Source organism: Motacilla alba, chromosome 1 (assembly GCF_015832195.1).
Source record: "Motacilla alba alba isolate MOTALB_02 chromosome 1, Motacilla_alba_V1.0_pri, whole genome shotgun sequence".
NCBI lineage: Eukaryota > Metazoa > Chordata > Aves > Passeriformes > Motacillidae > Motacilla > Motacilla alba.
This window is the reverse complement of record NC_052016.1, coordinates 104,248,775-104,266,551: the sequence shown is the minus strand read 5'-3', so window position 1 is coordinate 104,266,551 and position 17,777 is coordinate 104,248,775. Positions and strand designations below refer to the sequence as shown.

Below are 17,777 nucleotides of genomic sequence, written 5' to 3'. Positions count from 1 at the left end.
CAAAGGCTGTGCTGCAAAACCATGCTTGCGTTTCTGGGCCCGCTGGCTGCAGCGCCAGGATTTCTGGAGGATATGCCACGGTTCCTAGTGCTGTCACCTTCTAAAACTCCACACTACCCCTCTGTACCAACATGGTACTCTTTGCCCCCTAGGTAGAAAGAAAACTGTGGTATGATCTGGAGAAATGTCTCAACACCAACCTTGCTCACTGAGCAGGCTGGTTTTGTTTTCTTAACACAGATGAGTGAACTAACCAAAACTCCATCAAATTCAGGAAAGGGTTTCAGGTGCTGAGTGCATACACAGGTGTAGGTGCAAGCAGAAGATGAACATCAGAGAAATCCTAAGTGATTCTAAAGTCATTAGCATACCTACAAGCTCATTACTGAGCCAGACCTGCTTTATGGAGACCACTGCCATCCGGTATTGACACTAAACCACTACCTTATGATGTTCACCCAAGTAAAAGTATCTCAAGGTGTTATATTATTTTAGCACAGTGATTAATCAATTTCTTTTTAGAGCATCCTCTGAGAGCTTAAAAATTCATGATTCACATCATTAGTATTCTGTACAGTTTTCTATATTCTTTGAGTGGTATGATTAAATTTATCTGTGGTTGCTAATGGCCACAATGTGAAACATGAAAGTCACCATTCCACAAACACCCAATGGGTGTCCTTAAAACATGCTGTGAATCCCAAACAAAGAGGACTGCAAGTGACAAATCCTTCCTCTTTATTCGCACAGGCTATACACTGTTTGTGCAAAAGGCAGGCAGGATGGACTTGTGATGTAATACTGCAAATGGAACAAATAAAATACTCCATTATATTTGTCACATTTTAAGGCTGGAAATTAGTCCATAAACTCAGCTGGGTTCAGATCCTACACATTTTACAAGATAAAAACTCATCCAAGCTTTCATGCTGTGATAGAAAGCATACCCAAAAGCATGATGAACTTGGAAAAATGTTCCAGTTCATCACTAAATTGAAAAGATTATATACCAGGCTTGAAGAACCTTGATGCTGCCTTATTTATTTAGACTGCATGTTCTTGTAGTCCAGGCTTGGTCATCAAAAAACAGTGAGAACTACTCTTTGCCATTCTGGGCATAAAGTATTAAAAATTTATCAAAGAAATCAAAGTGTCTGTCGAATAAGATTGAATCCATCATCCATAGAAATTGCCAGACACACAGACCTACAAATACATTTTGGATTTATTGAATGTAGCAAGATATAATAGCACATAGTCTGATTAAAAGCCAGTAGATAAATATTGAGCCATCCAAAATGACAATTCTTTCTAAAACCTGACATCACGCACCATGTAATTGTGAGATACACTGTAACATAACAAAAACTGATACAAGCAGAGCAACATATCCTAGTATCTATCATTAAATAATACTATTTTGAGGTTCTAGCAATATCCCCCACGGTGGATATCTTAGTAATTCTCTGTTGTGTGCACTGCAGTGTATACTCTGCATTGCAATGAATACTCTGGAAGAACAAAGTTCTACATTACCCGAAAGTTAAATAATCTGTTGTTTGTCCTTTATTATTTCTGTGAGCTGCTGAGCTATTCAGAACTATGTAACTCTTTGTTCCAAAGGACGCACTGGTGTGGCTGTTCAGAATCGCCACATTAAAAATAAACCATCATAAAAATAGCACTGTATTGACTCTGTGACCCCAAAAATGTACTCTAGACTGTCACTACCATTAAAGGCAACAAATCTGTTCTAATTAATGGGTGATCATTTTTTTGGGTACAGGAATTCCTTCATCAATGCATTTCCCTACCTTCCTGTGAAAAGGGTGCTTAAATATTGTCATCAGATGATGCAGACCCACCACAGGGCAAGTCATTACAAGGCTGCAGACAGATGCAAACATTCTGACAAATTCTGTACAGCAGAAGCATGCCATTAATTTCAATATTTATTACTTTCCATGAAAGATAAGTGACTCAATATTGGGAAGGGTTTTACAAGGCCAATATTTCTTCTCTCTTCAATGCTTTTTTGCTTTGTGATGTACCTGCCTATTATGAGACTAACTTATTCCAAAGAACAAATTAAGCAGCAAGACATGAGAAGCAGTGCATTTGTATGCAATTTGCTCACCACCTGAGGCATGCCAACAGCTCAAGGCCAAAGGCTGAGCAACCCCAGCCATTCAATAAATGCAATAGTAATCAAACTGAATGCACAGCACTGGTACAATATGGAATTTCTACACAGAATCAAGTGCGTCTATGCACTTAGTGACTGTAATTAAAGAAACTATACCACTGAGAAACTTTTTCTGTTGTTCTGAAAATATTATCCAATACAAATGAAATGTAGAGGTTTATATACCTTATTCTACAACTAGAAAATGCTTGTGAAATGACACCTTGGACTGGGAGTCCAGTATCAGTTTAAAAATATCCATGCTGACCATATATATCCATTTATCCATCTATAAATATTAAAGAACTTGACAGCACAGGGCAGAGCAGAAAATCAGCCACTCTAGAGATGCAGCAGTCTCTGCTATCCTGATCACGTACCAATTAATTAAGGTCTAGCTGTGGAAGCAACAAAGAATTAATTTAAAATAATTTATTTTTTCTAACAGCACTACCTCATCTCATTCTGAAGAGACCGTGCACAGACATGGGCTGTGCTAGTTTATTTCACTGCTCCGGCTTTAATGACTAAAACAGTGACATTATTTAGGTCCCTGATCCATTTGCCAGTCACAGTAAAGTTCATCTCTTAAATAAACAGTGAGGCAAGCTGGCTTTAATTTGTACTCGCATACCAACAATTGATTTTCCCCGTGAACTCGCTCTCTTTTCGCTCTGCCTTGTGACTACACAGTCTGATCCGACTGAACCCTGCTGCACAGAGCTGCCTTCCACCTCCACTCCTAAAACCACCAAAGAATGAACACAACTGAGAATAAAAGTAGTGAAGATCTCCTAATGAGGTAGAAAGACTGGGCAATAAACTGTTTCACAAGAAAGCACAGCACTTGTTTCATGCTGACATCTTCACTCTGCTTCGATGAATCTTAATGTGTAAGGAGGAATTCTTTTTAAAGACAAAGATAATATTAGTAATAATAATAATAATAATAATAATAATAATAATAATAATAATAATAATAATAATAATTTTAAAACCTGAGAACATGCTACTGGATTCTCTTTTCCTGTCTTTTCTACCCTACTTCCCCAAAGCAAGGGAAAAAGAAATCTATCCATAATTGAAAATTGAATATGAACATAAATAAAACCACAACCCTTTACACTGGTGGTTTTTGTGTTCATTAGCAATGAATAATATCACATCCAAGCTCTTGTGTGTTAAAGACAGAAGCATACTGCTCTGGGACAGGCTGCCATTGCTCCCAATGTTGAACTGCAAAATGTCATAAAAAATCCAAACAAGGTTGTTGTTACTTTCTGATTTAAGAAATCACAACCTATTAAGATATTTCTTACAGTTTAGTCCAGACAAAATGTAACTCACAATCTCATATTAGAAGATGTGGTATTTATGCTCCAATTTACACATCTTATGAGGCATTTTAAAGATTATGTGTGTCTCACAAATCACAATTCTGCATAATATACACAATATTTAAAATTAATTTAAACACAAATTAAAAATAAAACAGATGTACTACATGAAGTCAAACATTCACTTTGGCCAGTATGTCTTTAACTGTGAGAGAAGTAGCTATGTAATGAAGAATGTATGAATGAAGCAGACACAGTGGTATTCTCCCAGCCCCAGCAGCCTACAGCTCTGGGACCTCCTCATGGTCCTGGTACTGAGATGCACCAACACATCTTCTAGACAAACACTAACACAGAATAATGCTGAAAATTTGTGGAAGACTTCATTAGCATGTTATGTTAAAGCACCTGTGATTTTAGGGATCTCAGCTCTATTTGCTAAATACAACAGTGTCCTTAATTTTTCTGTGTCTTGTTCCAAGCTTGAAAAAGATTCCATCAACTCCTCCTTTTGAACCCAGCCCAAATCAAAAACCATACAAACATGTAAACATTTCCACAATCAATTTGCACACTGCAGCTATTCATGAGAACTGGGGATTTTCACAAGAAACGTGAAATATTCATGTACATCTAGACAAATTAGAAATATTCATGTACATCTGTATTATTATTATAAACAAATAACCAGAAAAATACTCTTCCATGTCTTCCTTTTTGAAAATCTGACTTTAGGAATATTGTGCCTCTGGTAAAATGGTGTTCTTTTCATGTGAGTACAATCACTTGGCATTGTGCCTAAGAACACACCCAAAGAATGGAGTTATCTTGAGGACAAGCCCATCACTCACACATTCTCCAAATATTCAGTCTTTAGATTTCTATGAATTTCCTTCAAGCCAGGAGGACAGAATTGCTGTGTTATTACTGAACAATTCTTATGTTTTGGAGATGAAGTACCAATGACTTATGTTACAGCTGCTGCTGCTGCTGCTGCTGTGCTGTCTTCCACTTTATTGGAGCTGAATAATTAAACACTCTGTAGTCCTTGTGGCAGTCCTAGACTCAGCATGGCTGTTAATCAATATCACATAAAAGGGAATTAGGCTTAGGCAACTGTTGCACAAGGCAGGATGGATAAGACAAGATGGAAAGAGATCTCTTTCACACAGAAGACTAATTTTCTGTATTTTCAAGTCTTGAGAACAGACAATACACATACAGATATGGGGGAATCCAAATTAATCTCAGAGATTTGTTACACCATAATGGCAATCAACAGTCACTTCTTCCATTCTTTCCTAAATTCCCTTCTCCACATGTTTTTGGGATTGAAAAAAACCTCTCAGCACCAACATATTTAAAGTACTCAGTTAATAGGGAGACTGTAACTGCATGGAACCAGTTCTGACAATTCTACCATACGCTTGCAGACGGAAAAAATAAACAACAGACATTTAATAAACACTATCTCAATTCTGCTCAGTGCAAAATATTTAGGAAGACTTATGTTTCCAACAGTCTGAGGAATAATTTTTCTAGAATATCTAAAAACTGTCCACAACTGTCCACATATTTTTTCATTATGTTCTTGCTCTGCAAAGAACCAGTAGCTTTTTAAGATCAGCCTTAGGCTGAGAGTAACCAACAAAAGATTCGCATGCACGGGTGCAAATTTCCCCCACGCTGCCCTGCTTGCTGCTCACCTCTTCCCAGGGAAAAGGTGACACAGCTCCCAAGTCTCTTCAACAACTCTTCCTTTCTGATGAAATATGCCAGCGTTGAATTTAGAAATACCTCAAGCTTCCTACAAGGCCAGGAATTGAACTCAAAAGTCAAAAAGGTCAATTTCAGATGGTAATTAATTAATTAATTAACAATGATGATGTCACCATCAAGCCATTGACATAGATGTGGAAGACTTCATGTACTCTTTATACTCCTCTGTTATAGGTGGCCTCTGAAATTTTGTTTTTAAACACCTGTACTTATAAAACACACTAATTCAACTTTAATCCATGTGCATTGTAAAAAACGCAGAGTAATGCGGAATAGTCAGCAATTCAAATGGAAAAAGCTTACAAAGCAACTGATTATTCTTGATACTATACTTCCTGAAATGTTTCACTGAAATTCAATTTTGCAAAAAGCAAGAACAGCATTTTCCCTCCAACCCTATTGGTAACATGAAAAGAACATGCATGTTTTAGATCTAATTTATTACTTATTTCAATTTTTTTCTGTCTCACCAAGATTTGCTTCAAGCTTTAGAACGTGTGCTTCAGTTGGCACCTCCCTCAAAACGATCCAGAAAACATATTCCACACAGTCCACATGCATGAATCACGGAGACAACAGCAAAACATCTTCCAACCAACCTGGGCTTTTCCAGCTTCTGCAGTGCCTTCCCTGGGAGCGCTCAGCCCCGAGGAAGGCTGGCCAGCCTCTGGCTCGCAGGGGAAGCGATGCCGTGGGAGGCAGCAGCAGCAGGGACAGGACACCCCTGGGCAGGAGGGATGGCCACAGCTTCAGCCCAATGCCCAGCGTCACCCACCCCTTCTGAAGGGTGCAAACAGCGCCTCGCTGCTCTTATCTTGCCCTCCCAGAGGTCACCCACTTCGATTCAGCCAACACCCTACATGTTTTGTGGAGCTTGGCCAAAATATCCTGGAGCTGCACAGCCATTTACAACGCTGATATTCTCGTTACTCTTCTAAGTGTTTTCAGTGTTTCTTAGTACACACTGATTACCTTATAATGAAATACAACCTTTACATCAAGTCAATACTGCAACTTGCTTACCATGAAGCTGTGTCACATACATACCTAAGGAAGAATGTGTGCTAACCTACATTTACTATTCTTACACACCACTTAGCTAGAAAATAATGAATGACCCCTTCTTACATACAGGACCATAATTTTTTTAAATGGAAATTAAACTTGAACTAAAACGAGAAAAAAAAAAAAGGAGAAAAATCTATGTTTTAAACACAATAGGATCTTTTCAAACAGTGTTTTACCAGTTAATAAAAGTTTATGTAAAACACGCATGACCCCGTAAACTGTTCTGTATTTTGAATCAATTCAATACATACAAAAGAAATTATCTATAATTAGAGAAACTGAGTATTTCTGGTACCTATGCCCTCCAAGACTTCAAAACCAACAGATCTCAGCCCTTCTTTGTTGGTTTTCTAATGAAATTACTAACTGGGAGAAAGTAGGGGCTTTCCTGACTAGTAATCTCCCAAGCGGTTTCTCATCTTTGAGCTTGTCACTAAATTGATAAGCCAAAATGAAGAAAACCTGCTGGAAATGTTACATTTGCCAGATGGGGGTTTACTAACCAGGTACACAGTTAAGTCTTGGCTAGATCCAGGTACACAGTTAAGTCTTCTCACAATTGAGCTGATGACTTTCTCTAAAACTTCAGCAGCAAATACCAAGTACTACCTTCACTAGATCAATACAAATAACAATTCATTAGTTAGTAGGTCCCAATTTATACGTCATTATTTTGTACTTCAAGTAAAATTAAAATAAAAAATCTGTTTGGTTTCTATCAAACATTTAAATATCTTCTTTTTAAGCTGGTTACACTGAGTTGTGATTCAGCAGAATCTCCTCCTGATGCAGCAATTGCACAGAGTGGAAGCCCTGTGTCAAGCAGTACTGCTAGACTTGCAGAACCTTGATTAAAAAGCATGTCTTTAAAAATGGTATGGTAAGCACAACTATAAAGAGAGCATCCAGAGAAATCCAAGCAAAAGACTAAGGACAAAGATACAGCAATAAATGTATAGCTCAGTTCCTGAAATAGTTTGCATTACCAAACTAATCTCTCCCTCTCTAGGGTCACAGCCAAGTGTCCTTCTATTTGTAATTTAAACTGAAGCCAAAACCAAATATATACCAAAGTAATATTTAAAGTGCACAATGTAATTGATTCTCAATGAAGACTTTAAGAGATGTCTAAATCCAAAGTAATTTTTGGAAACTATATTTAATAGAAATACAAATGCTTGCTTAAATTTGGATCTCCCCTAAATGCCTTTATTTAATCCAACTGACCACAATGTCTAACAATTTAGATGAGTGTACTAAGAGCTTCCATCAAAACAGACTGCCACAGAGACAAGTCTGTTAAAGAGAAATCTTCATCACTCCAAACAAGTTTTCCTCTGACAACTTCCTCTTTTCTATACTACAGAGGCTCTCTCTGGAATGGAAAACTTCATGAGATGAACCTTCCTTTAATTAGGGTAGATTGTTAAACCACAAATCAACAAATACATAATACCAGTGTGACCACTACAGTTGTCTTTGTCTTGAAGGTCTATTTGTTTGCCTCCAGATTCCACTAGAACTCAGCTGCCTTAATCCCCCATATGCTACTCACCCTCTCATTTCACTGTGTGCCAATTCTCCACACTAAAAGGCAGTCTGTACTTGTATGGAAGTTTTTTTTTTTAATTATGTCTCCAACTTACCAGCTGTCAAAATCTCCTTGACATTTACAATAGTGTCTGCAGAGTAACCTGTCTATATTCCATTTTTTTTCCACTATGAACTACCCTTGCTCTTAGTTTATAAATTCACTTCCTTTTGTATACTCATAATATAAAAGTTATCCTTTTTTGTTTACAGTCATATTATGGCTGAATATGAAATGAGAAATAGAGAAACAGTACATTTTTATGATGAGGATGAATTGCATAATATGTACTGAACATCTTTATTTTGATAGGCAGAAGGCATGCCTTGCTGTTCAGGCACTCAATCACCATTCTGGACTTTAGAAAAAAAGCTAAACTAAGTTTTTGGTGAAGATCTGCTGTACACCTCTGCTATAAAGTAAAAGCCATATCAAGAAACCAACAGCCAGCTTAAATCCCAAAGGTTTTCATGTTTTGCATTTAAGCTTGGATGGTAACTTTGCTCTTTTCCTTTACTGCAGCTCTCAACAATGAACGGTCTCAAGAGACGAAAATCATTTCTTAATCTGAAAATCATATGGAAAAAATCAACTGCCCTTAAAAAAGTTATAAATGTCTGGACAAACTTTTCCCAGATTTTCCTTCTTCAGTTACTTAATGAACATATGGTTATTTATAATGTGAGTTACACTTGTAGTATTTCAAAAATTAGTTATACACATGCCTGGAGCTACTCAGCTCCTCCCTAGTGACCTCACTCAATACCCTTCGAGCATTGTTTGCTTTGGCACGTCTTTAACAGTGAACCCATGCTCTTATTTATGTGTCTTCTCTCTGCTTTACAAATTTTACCTGAGTTTTCTTCTCTTAGCAAGTACCTTATAGCAAGTTATTTTAATTTCAGAAAGACTATAACATCAGATATCAATTATGATAAATAAAAACCTTGGTCAGAAGGGTATAGCTGATTAAAAATACATATAAAATGAATGCAAGCTCAGCTATATTTTAAACTAAGTATTTGAGGGACAGTAAGGAGTAATTATTTAGGTTAGTGAAATGTAGCAGAAGCTAATAATTATGTTGATGTCTTTTTGACAGGTACAATATAGACATGTGCCAAGGGCAGCTCCTCTCCCCCTCAGGAGACAGGCACTTCTGGGGCATGATACACATGATGCACCTTCCCCACGAGGAGAGAGGCCTCGTGCTGGGAGCCCCTAAACCTGCATCAGGGATGGCACCAAAGCAGACAGACACCTCTGTTACCTAACATCTATGTAAAATGTTAGGTGAGATGATCCCATGGATGCTCTAGACTAGAAAGGCATGCTTCTACGTTCTCCTCTCAAGTATGTATGTGTGTGTGTGTGTTTTGTTGGGGTTTTTTTCAAAGAAAAGGAGTTTGGTAGCATCACTCTGAAAATCCAAATTCATATTCCTTGTTTACACAGTTTATTTACCTACAAAGTTTAATTTAACTTTTCATATAAATACACTGATTTGTTCAAAATTTCTTCCTGTTCAATAGATTTCATTCCATCCAGTGTATCACTTAATAAATGGCAAAATGACAGGTTTTTCTTTTACAATCCACAGAAACTGCAGATGTAAAACATCTATCAGAAGGCAGAAGAGCTTTTCACTCAACACCTAGCACATCCTCAAGTACTCTAGTACACTGGTTTTTCTACTTGTGAATTCAATTCTTCATTAAAGAAACCAAAAGAAACCACTGACTAAAACATGAATGGTGCATATAACCACGGCTTCAACTGAAAAAGAAACTGCTCATTTTTTACACTTCTTCTTACAGTATATGGAATTACTTTTTGTTTTGGATGTTTCTATTCACTGTTAATTGCTATTTTACGCCTCATTGGGGCAATCCATGGAGCTCTGTCCTTGGCTCTCTTATTCTCCATGCAAAAGGGAATCTCATTCAAAACTGATTTTGATTATCACTTATGAAAAGATACTGTGTGCTCCAGACTTACCTCTTCTATATTGCAGACCAGAATCCTTATCCATTTCTAATGTGATTATTCTCCAGAACTATTCTGAACACTCTTTCTCCCTTTGCTCTGCAACTCTTCTTGCTACACTACTTCTATTCTTAAGCACTGTCAACCTCACAGTCACCTTACTTGTCACACTGACTTGCAACCCTTGGTAACATTACCTTAACTTATACATTTGGAAAAAATCTCCAGATTTATGTAAGCAACTTTATTTTTCTATAGAATCTATAGCTTGGGTTGAATGGGACCTTCAAGATCATCTTGTTCCAAACCCCCTGCCATGGACAGGGACGCTTCCCACTAGACCAGGTTGCTCAAGGCCTTATCCAATCTGGCCTTCCACACTTTCAGGCATGGGGCATCCACAGCTTCTATGGACAACCTGTTCCAGCATCTATTTTTTTTTTTTTTAATGTCCTTTCTAGCACTTTTCAACCTTCTTTATCTGACTTCCATGCCAGTGCCCTTGTTCACTTACTACATTTCCAAATGGTAGTCTGCACATTCTTTTCATGCTTTCTTATCTATTGGGAAAATGTGTCCTATAAACATCCATCACGCTACTTCACATTCTTCAGATCATCAGGAAAGATGAACGTTTTCTATTAAAAACATTGCTTTGGTAAGAAAACCAAAATATGATATTCTAATGAGAAAAAAATCACTTCTTAAATTCAAACAGAACTTACAGATGTTTTATTCCTTCAAGTACGTCTTCAAAAATGCATGGGAAGAATGGCTGTAGTTAAGGGACTGCAGTCACTTGTCACTGAATATGTTCAGTCTACCAGTGTTATTCCAGATTCACATCTTGCAAATTCATTCAGGATTTGAAAGTCAAACAGACTTACCCTGTTATGTCTAACCAAAGTAATCATGATTTTCCACATAAAATTTTTTGTCACCACACCTGTTTTAATTCCATCAACATTACAGAAGCAGCCAGGATATGGTTTGGCTCTAAACTTGGAATTTAATTAATGACCTAGTCAGTGTCTGATTCAGAAAACAATTTCATTTACAATTCCATAAGCACTTCTGCATGAATAAAACAGCAGCAGACAGGAACTCTGAATTAAAATATAAAGGAAGTGGGGAAATGATCCACAGAATAAGATTTGAGAAAATGAATCTAGAGTACAAACTTTCAGTTTTGTAAAAGAAAATATTCAGTCTTTAACTTCTTGTACTGCATGCTCACCTGAAAATAACATGATTCCTTGCTTGTTCACGTTCTTACTGTGCCTGATTTTACCCTGTGTTGTTAAAAAAGCAAAATCTGTAATTGTATCAATGTTTAATGTTTTATGACACCATGAATCTCTTTGAAAGCCTGGTCTCTCCCAACACCTTCACAACCCCCTGAGCTGCTGAAATCAGATTATACTACTCTTGGTTATTTCACATTTAAACAAACTCACTACCAGCAAGGAAGGAATTCCAAGGTGTAGTTCACGAAGAAATATTCTTCGACAGATGTTTCACATTTTTATGTGTTTTCCTAAGAAAAGCTACACAGAAAAGCCAACGCAGGCAGCTATGAGGCTTGGGTGGAATTTCTACAAACCTATGTGTGACTTAGTGAGAAAGCTTTTGATCATGGCCATTGGAAAAGACAATAGCCTGTCCTTTTGTCCTCTGCTGTTCCTCAAAATTAAGATCAGCTAACCAATCCTCCTCCAAAAACCAAAATAAAAAATCCCAAACGAACAAACCAACAAAATAAGGACAGGGAACCAGGTACCTATCAGTTTTATTTAGGTAAGCTTCTGCAATGCTTTTATTAGGTCACCAGGCAAACATCAAAGCAAGCTTTTAACTAGGCTTCCATAAGCTCTTTTGCCTTACTCGCAACCTTACTGCTAATTTAAAAGAAACTGGAGAAAAAGCTAAGAGCAAGATTGGAATGACACCTCAAATGATACACTTAAACATGAAATATCCCCAAAATCATAATTGATTAAGCAGACTTTCCTAATTAAGTTAGTTTCCTCTTTCCTCACAGGAGTTAGGAGCTTTTTCCCCCTCTATCTGTCCCCTTCTCCAAATTCAGGCAGAAAAGATTAAACACTACAAAGGTACATTGTTTCTTCTGCTCTTTCCTCATCATACACACTGGTTTATTGGTAAGGTAAGTGCATAACTAAACTGGCTTTTTGTCTTCCTGGTCAAGATGGAGAAATAAATCCATTGATTGAGAAGACTGACAATAAACTGAATAATTAATAAGCGTCCTGGACATTATTAAATACAAAACCATGTGACAAGATCATCACATTGTCACAACTGTAACCCAGACACTTGGTCTGACACAGGTTATGAGAAGGTTTGTGCATGGGCAGGAATTGTTGCACTGGGGGGAGATTTTGTTTTGATGGGGGTCAGTTATGGAGATTACACAGTGAGGAGAAGCACTGGGACGCTGACACACACAAACACACTCCCCCTCCTCCTGGGATGCTTGTTTTGGGTTTAACACTTTTTTTTTTTTTCCTGAGATCACACAGAACTTACACACATGAAGACACATTCTGCTTTAATTGAAATTAGCACTTTCTTAATTTAGAGAAGATGATTTCTAACATGTGAGCCTAAACTTTTCTCTTACAACCAGGCTGTTTCCTATTTTCAGTTAAAATAAATACTTTATTCCGTAGCTTTACTTAAAAAAATTCTTCTTTCCTCTCCTAAGAAAGTGTGCACCATATTTTCAGGTCATGTATAAGACTTTGGGTAACTGAATTGTAACAGCTTTTAGCACAAGAAAATCAAAGTTTTTTATGCACTGCAGTGTATTTCACTATATGATATATGACAAACATTTACAAAATGTAAGAAAAATTACTAATTTATATCCTATGTGGCCAACCAGTGGCTTCTTAATGGTACTGAGAGAAAAACATAATAAAGCAAAGGTGTATCAATACCACTGAACAGCAATTGCTGTGGTCATATTGAAAGAGGGAGAATCCAGAGTTGATAAAATTCCCTATTTTCCTGGTCTGTCTCCAGCCCCAGTAAAACCTGCACACACCTGTCAGACTCCTTTATTCTGGAAGGATAACAGTAAAAATTAAATGGTATCTCTTATCTATATGCTGTGAATGCACTAGAAAAAAACTATCAGGCTCCCTCTGAAAAACTGGGGGAAAAATTCCAGAACCCAAACTTCTCCTAAATACAACTTATCTCAGGTTGAAATGGGGCTGGTACTTTGTCCTGTTAATTCCTCACTGGTCACTAACACTTGCCTCAACTGAGAGATGAGCAATGTCTGAAATGGAGTCATTTAACCCTGGGACTAACAGACTACAACAGCACTGGTTAACACCTCACAGCAGTTTGGGACCATATTGTTTTGTTTATTTTGATAAAGACAAGCACAATATACACAAGAGCTTCCCCAGCCCAGCATCACTTCAAAACAACAACGACAAAAAAAACAAAACCACAAGAAGAACCAAAGACTATAAAAAGACAAACACTGTACCAAAGTACCAATCAGTCTTACCCTTCAACAAAGGAAAACCTTAATCAAATAATAAATAAGTAACCTAATATCTCCTTCTGCCTTAAATCCTTCCCCATTCTTTGCCAACCCCCACTTCCCTTGAAAACCAGATGGCCCTGGCAATATGCCCTGAAGGTCAACAGATGCACCAAGTCTTTGGATGAAGAAAAGGTATATAATGTCTTTAATAATATTTCCAGATGATAAAACTAGAAAACACAAGATGAAAAAAAGCACAAAAAAAAATCCACAGCACGGAAACAAAGCAAAGCACAGTTACTGTGTTAAAATATTCAAGACACCAATGAAAATAAAAGGGAAGTAGTGAACTCTTATTAATGCTATGAATAATAAATAACAAGTGATAAGAAGATTGATGTAAAAAAAAAAAAAGCAGTGTAAGAAATTACATAAAGAAAGGATACTAGATAACTCTGGGGACTGGTAATGGATACGGTTGCTTATTTGTCATGGCTGTCAAACATTATGAATTTCAAGACTTCCTTGCTTTTATAAACTGTGCCCGTCTTTTGGCTTCATCGGAAACTGTGTCAGTGGGTGAGTTGATGCACATGTTCATAGGTGAATAAACAGGTGAACAATTTAGCCTGGAGTGGGTTGGCTGAGGCTCCACTCAATTCAAGCAAAGTATGCCTGGAGAGACTCAAATGAATTACAGATTAAGCTATTCCAGATTTTCCACTGACAAATCTGAGGTCCAAACCAAGGTCTGTGAGTCTTAAAATGTGAAAACTGATTCTAGTGACGTTATTGTGTCTGTTGCTTTCTGTGTTCTGCTACTTCCAGATCAAATTTGTCCAATTTAACAATAAAACCAATTTTTTAACTGCCAACTTTATCAGAAAGCCAGGCCAATACCTTTCTTCAGAACATCCACGACAATGTATTTCATCCTGGGAAATCTGGGAAATCATAAGGGTTTTACTTTAGTACACGGGTACAACTGTTACTATCACTGACAGTAATATGGCTCCCTGCGTTGGATCTCAAAACAGAACTGCATTTTAAGGCTCAGTAACTGAGGTTCTGTGACTTAGTACCTGTAAAAAGAGAGAGGTGTATTCAAGATATTCTAAGCTCATAGCACATAAAAAGTAACACCAATTAACTCAGCACTCTTTCCTCAACATGAAATAACTTTTTAGCCCCGAGTAACGTGCTCACGTGCTCCCGTAGAAGATAAGGGGCTGATGTTTATTGTATGTCTCAGGCACCGAGAGCTGTGGAGCCAGCCAAGGATTGGTGTGATAACAACCAAGGATTGTTGGCAATAACACTGCCAGAAGGAACAGGATGTGGCTGGAGAAGGGGGCCATACAGAGGTAGGGCAGCACTTTCCAGGGAGAAACCTCCTTGTTCTGGCTTGAGGACATAAACACAACATAGAACAGTGCAAGCACAGGGATGAGGTCAAGAAGAAGGCACGGACAGTAGTGGGGGATCAAGGCTACTAAAGATGCCTGAAGCCCTCTGACACATTTACAGAAAGGTCTAGAAGAACAAATTGCACATAATAGCTGATTTGCATAGAAAATGAGAAACTTATCTCCAGAGTGGGGAATCCTAACATTAAAAAGGCACCCAACAAAGCCTAGGGACATATGCAGCCCAGGATCCTGGCCACACCGCCAGCTAGATCAATGCTGGAATCAGGACTAGTGATCTCTCTATTCCTTCTTTACACCCCTTGTTTCTCTCTCTTCCTCTTTAATTAATCTCTTCCCTTGTGCCCTAACCCTTTATCAGGACTCACAGCCACACGTTTATACCCAGAGATAATGGACTAACGAACACCGATTTCCATGCCAAGTGTGTGATTCACTAACACAACTTTGTCAGCTTTTGTGGAGCCTCTGACTTGTGTCATCCCTTTCGACCACTAAGCATTAATAGGTGCTCCCTTCTTAGGTGTTCCCTCCTAAGGGTGGGACACCACAGACCTTAGTTTAGAACTCCATGAACTCGGGCTTTTTTCTGGGTCAGTTTTATTTCCTCATGGATTCAGAACTAACAGAAGTACCAACCAGCGAAACTTCTCCCAAATACATGCATTAATAAAGCACCCTGAGTAGCTACATTTTAAGAAAAGTGGCCTATTTTTACTTAGATTTACACTTCCTTTTGAAACGAAGCTTTTTGGACTTGTACACAAACAATATCATAAAGCCTAGTCCTGCCTGAAAGTACAACCATACAAATCAAAAAGCCTTCAGCTATCTGCTGCCAAACAGCACGAGGCACTGGAGTGTACCACCAGGGCCAAAAGACCTGGAGAGGTATCAGCTGTGCAAAGTAGTTGTCACCAAAGCAAATGATGGAGATAGATGGCACTTCACTGGTAAAACAGTCAGGCAAGGACAAATAACACACCCACTTCAGCTCAGAGTCAGGTGGCCTGAGTTTCAATAGGTCTGGCCTTCAGATCTGAGGACCTGTGTCCATTAGAAAACTGCTTCTGGCCCAGCAGAGACACCATGCACACAAGTAGGAAGCATTGCTTTGCCATCACAGACCCACTGTCTTCCCAACACCACTAGGTACAGAAGCAGAAGCAGCCACAGTTTGGCAGACACGGCCTCTTGCTGACATTATTTCTGGCCCTGATTCTTTCGAAGAGGGCTTACAAGTCACAGAATCACAGAATCACAGAATAATGAGGTTGGAAGAGATCTCTAAGATCATGAAGTCCAACCTATGTCCTAACACCTCAACTAGACTATAACACCAAGTGCCATGTCCAGTCTTTCTTCAAACACATCCAGAGATGGTGATTCTACCACCTCTCTGGGAAGACAATTCCAGTATTTTATTATTCTTTCGGTGAAATTTTTTTTCCTTATATCCAATCTGTACCTTCCCTGGCGTAGCTTGAGACTGTGTCCTCATGCTCTGTCACTTGCTGCCCGGTGGAAGAGACTGACCCCCACCTGTCTACAGCCTCCCCTCAGGAAGTTGTAGAGAGCAATAAGGTCATATCTAAGCCTCCTCTTCTCAAGGCTAAACAACCCCAGCTCCTTCAAACATTCCTCATAGTGCTTGTGTTCCAAGCCCCTCACCAGCCTTGTTGCTCTCCTCTGGACATGCTCAAGCATCTGAACGTCCTTCCTAAACTGAGGGGCCCAGAACCGGACACAGCGCTCAAGGTGTGGCCTCACCAGCGCCGAGTGCAGGGGAAGAATGACCTCCCTGCTCCTGCTGGTCACACAATTCCTAATGCAGGCCAGGATGCCACTGGCCTTCTTGGCCACCAGGGCACATTGCTGGCTCATATTCAACCAGCTGTCAACCAGCACCCCCAGGTCCCTTTCCGCCTGAGCACTGTCCAGCCACACTGTCCCCAGTTTGTAATGTTGTAGGGGATTTTTGTGGCCAAAATGTAGAACTCAGCACTTAGACCTATTAAACTTCATGCTGTTGGGCTCTGCCCATCTATCCAACTGATCTAAGTCTCTCTGCAGAGCCCTCCTTTCTTCCACTAGATCAACACAAGCTTCCAGCTTAGTGTCATCTGCAAATTTACTAATGAGTCCTGAGGAGAGTTTTATTTTCCTCTTCCCCCATCTATGGACGTCTAAACACACACACACACACACACACACACACACACACACAATATACTATTGCTTCAAAGCCCAGCTAACACAGAGGCCAGAGGAGATCAGTATAAGTATTCATACATCCTAGAGCACTATTACAAACGTATACTCTATTTCAAGAACAAATAGAATCAAGTACTGAAAAATGAAAGCTATTAATTCGAATAATTTTATACATATTACTAACCACCATAAAGACTGAAATCTTTAGAGAGACTTCATTTGATTTTTTTTGTGCGAATAAGGAATAACCATCATTGTGTCAGTGGAGCAGCATTACAAGCTAGGAAAAGCCTATTACTGATGAAATTGAAAAATAAAGCAGCATGCATGTCAGCCCAGCAAAGCAAGCTGCTGATTTCTAGGTATGATTGCATGGAAAGGGAGAAGTTATATGAGAATAAATGACTGTGAAAGCTGCTCCATTTTTAGAACACAGAAAATGCAAAACTGTAAACATTTTGCAGTGGGTCAGGTTTGGTGCCTAACATCAGAAGCACAGCAATCACACTGTGTAACAATAATGTCAGCAGAAATCCCCCCAAAGCAGCTCTACATTATCAGTCCACTGAAATAGTTATTTAGCAAGATAGAACATAAATAACATTATCTCATAAGTTTTCTATTTTAAAAATATTTGGAATTGCATTATATGGCCTAACACTCA

The 17,777-nt window shown here is 38.5% G+C and overlaps 1 protein-coding gene across 5 annotated transcripts in view; it reads right to left on the bottom strand.

The window, feature by feature from the left end:
• The window catches only part of TBL1X (transducin beta like 1 X-linked), a 194,077-nt gene that overhangs the window by 104,003 nt on the left and 72,297 nt on the right, over positions 1-17,777 (bottom strand). The window contains exon 1 of one of the 5 annotated variants that reach the window (XM_038145950.1): positions 5,901-7,659. The exons of 3 other annotated variants lie outside the window; for them this stretch is intronic. The gene's annotated coding sequence lies outside the window, so the exon portion shown is untranslated. Of the gene's footprint in view, positions 1-5,771; positions 5,791-5,900; positions 7,660-17,777 lie in introns of those variants that run through there. One more of the 5 variants, XM_038145968.1, reaches the window with a different exon arrangement.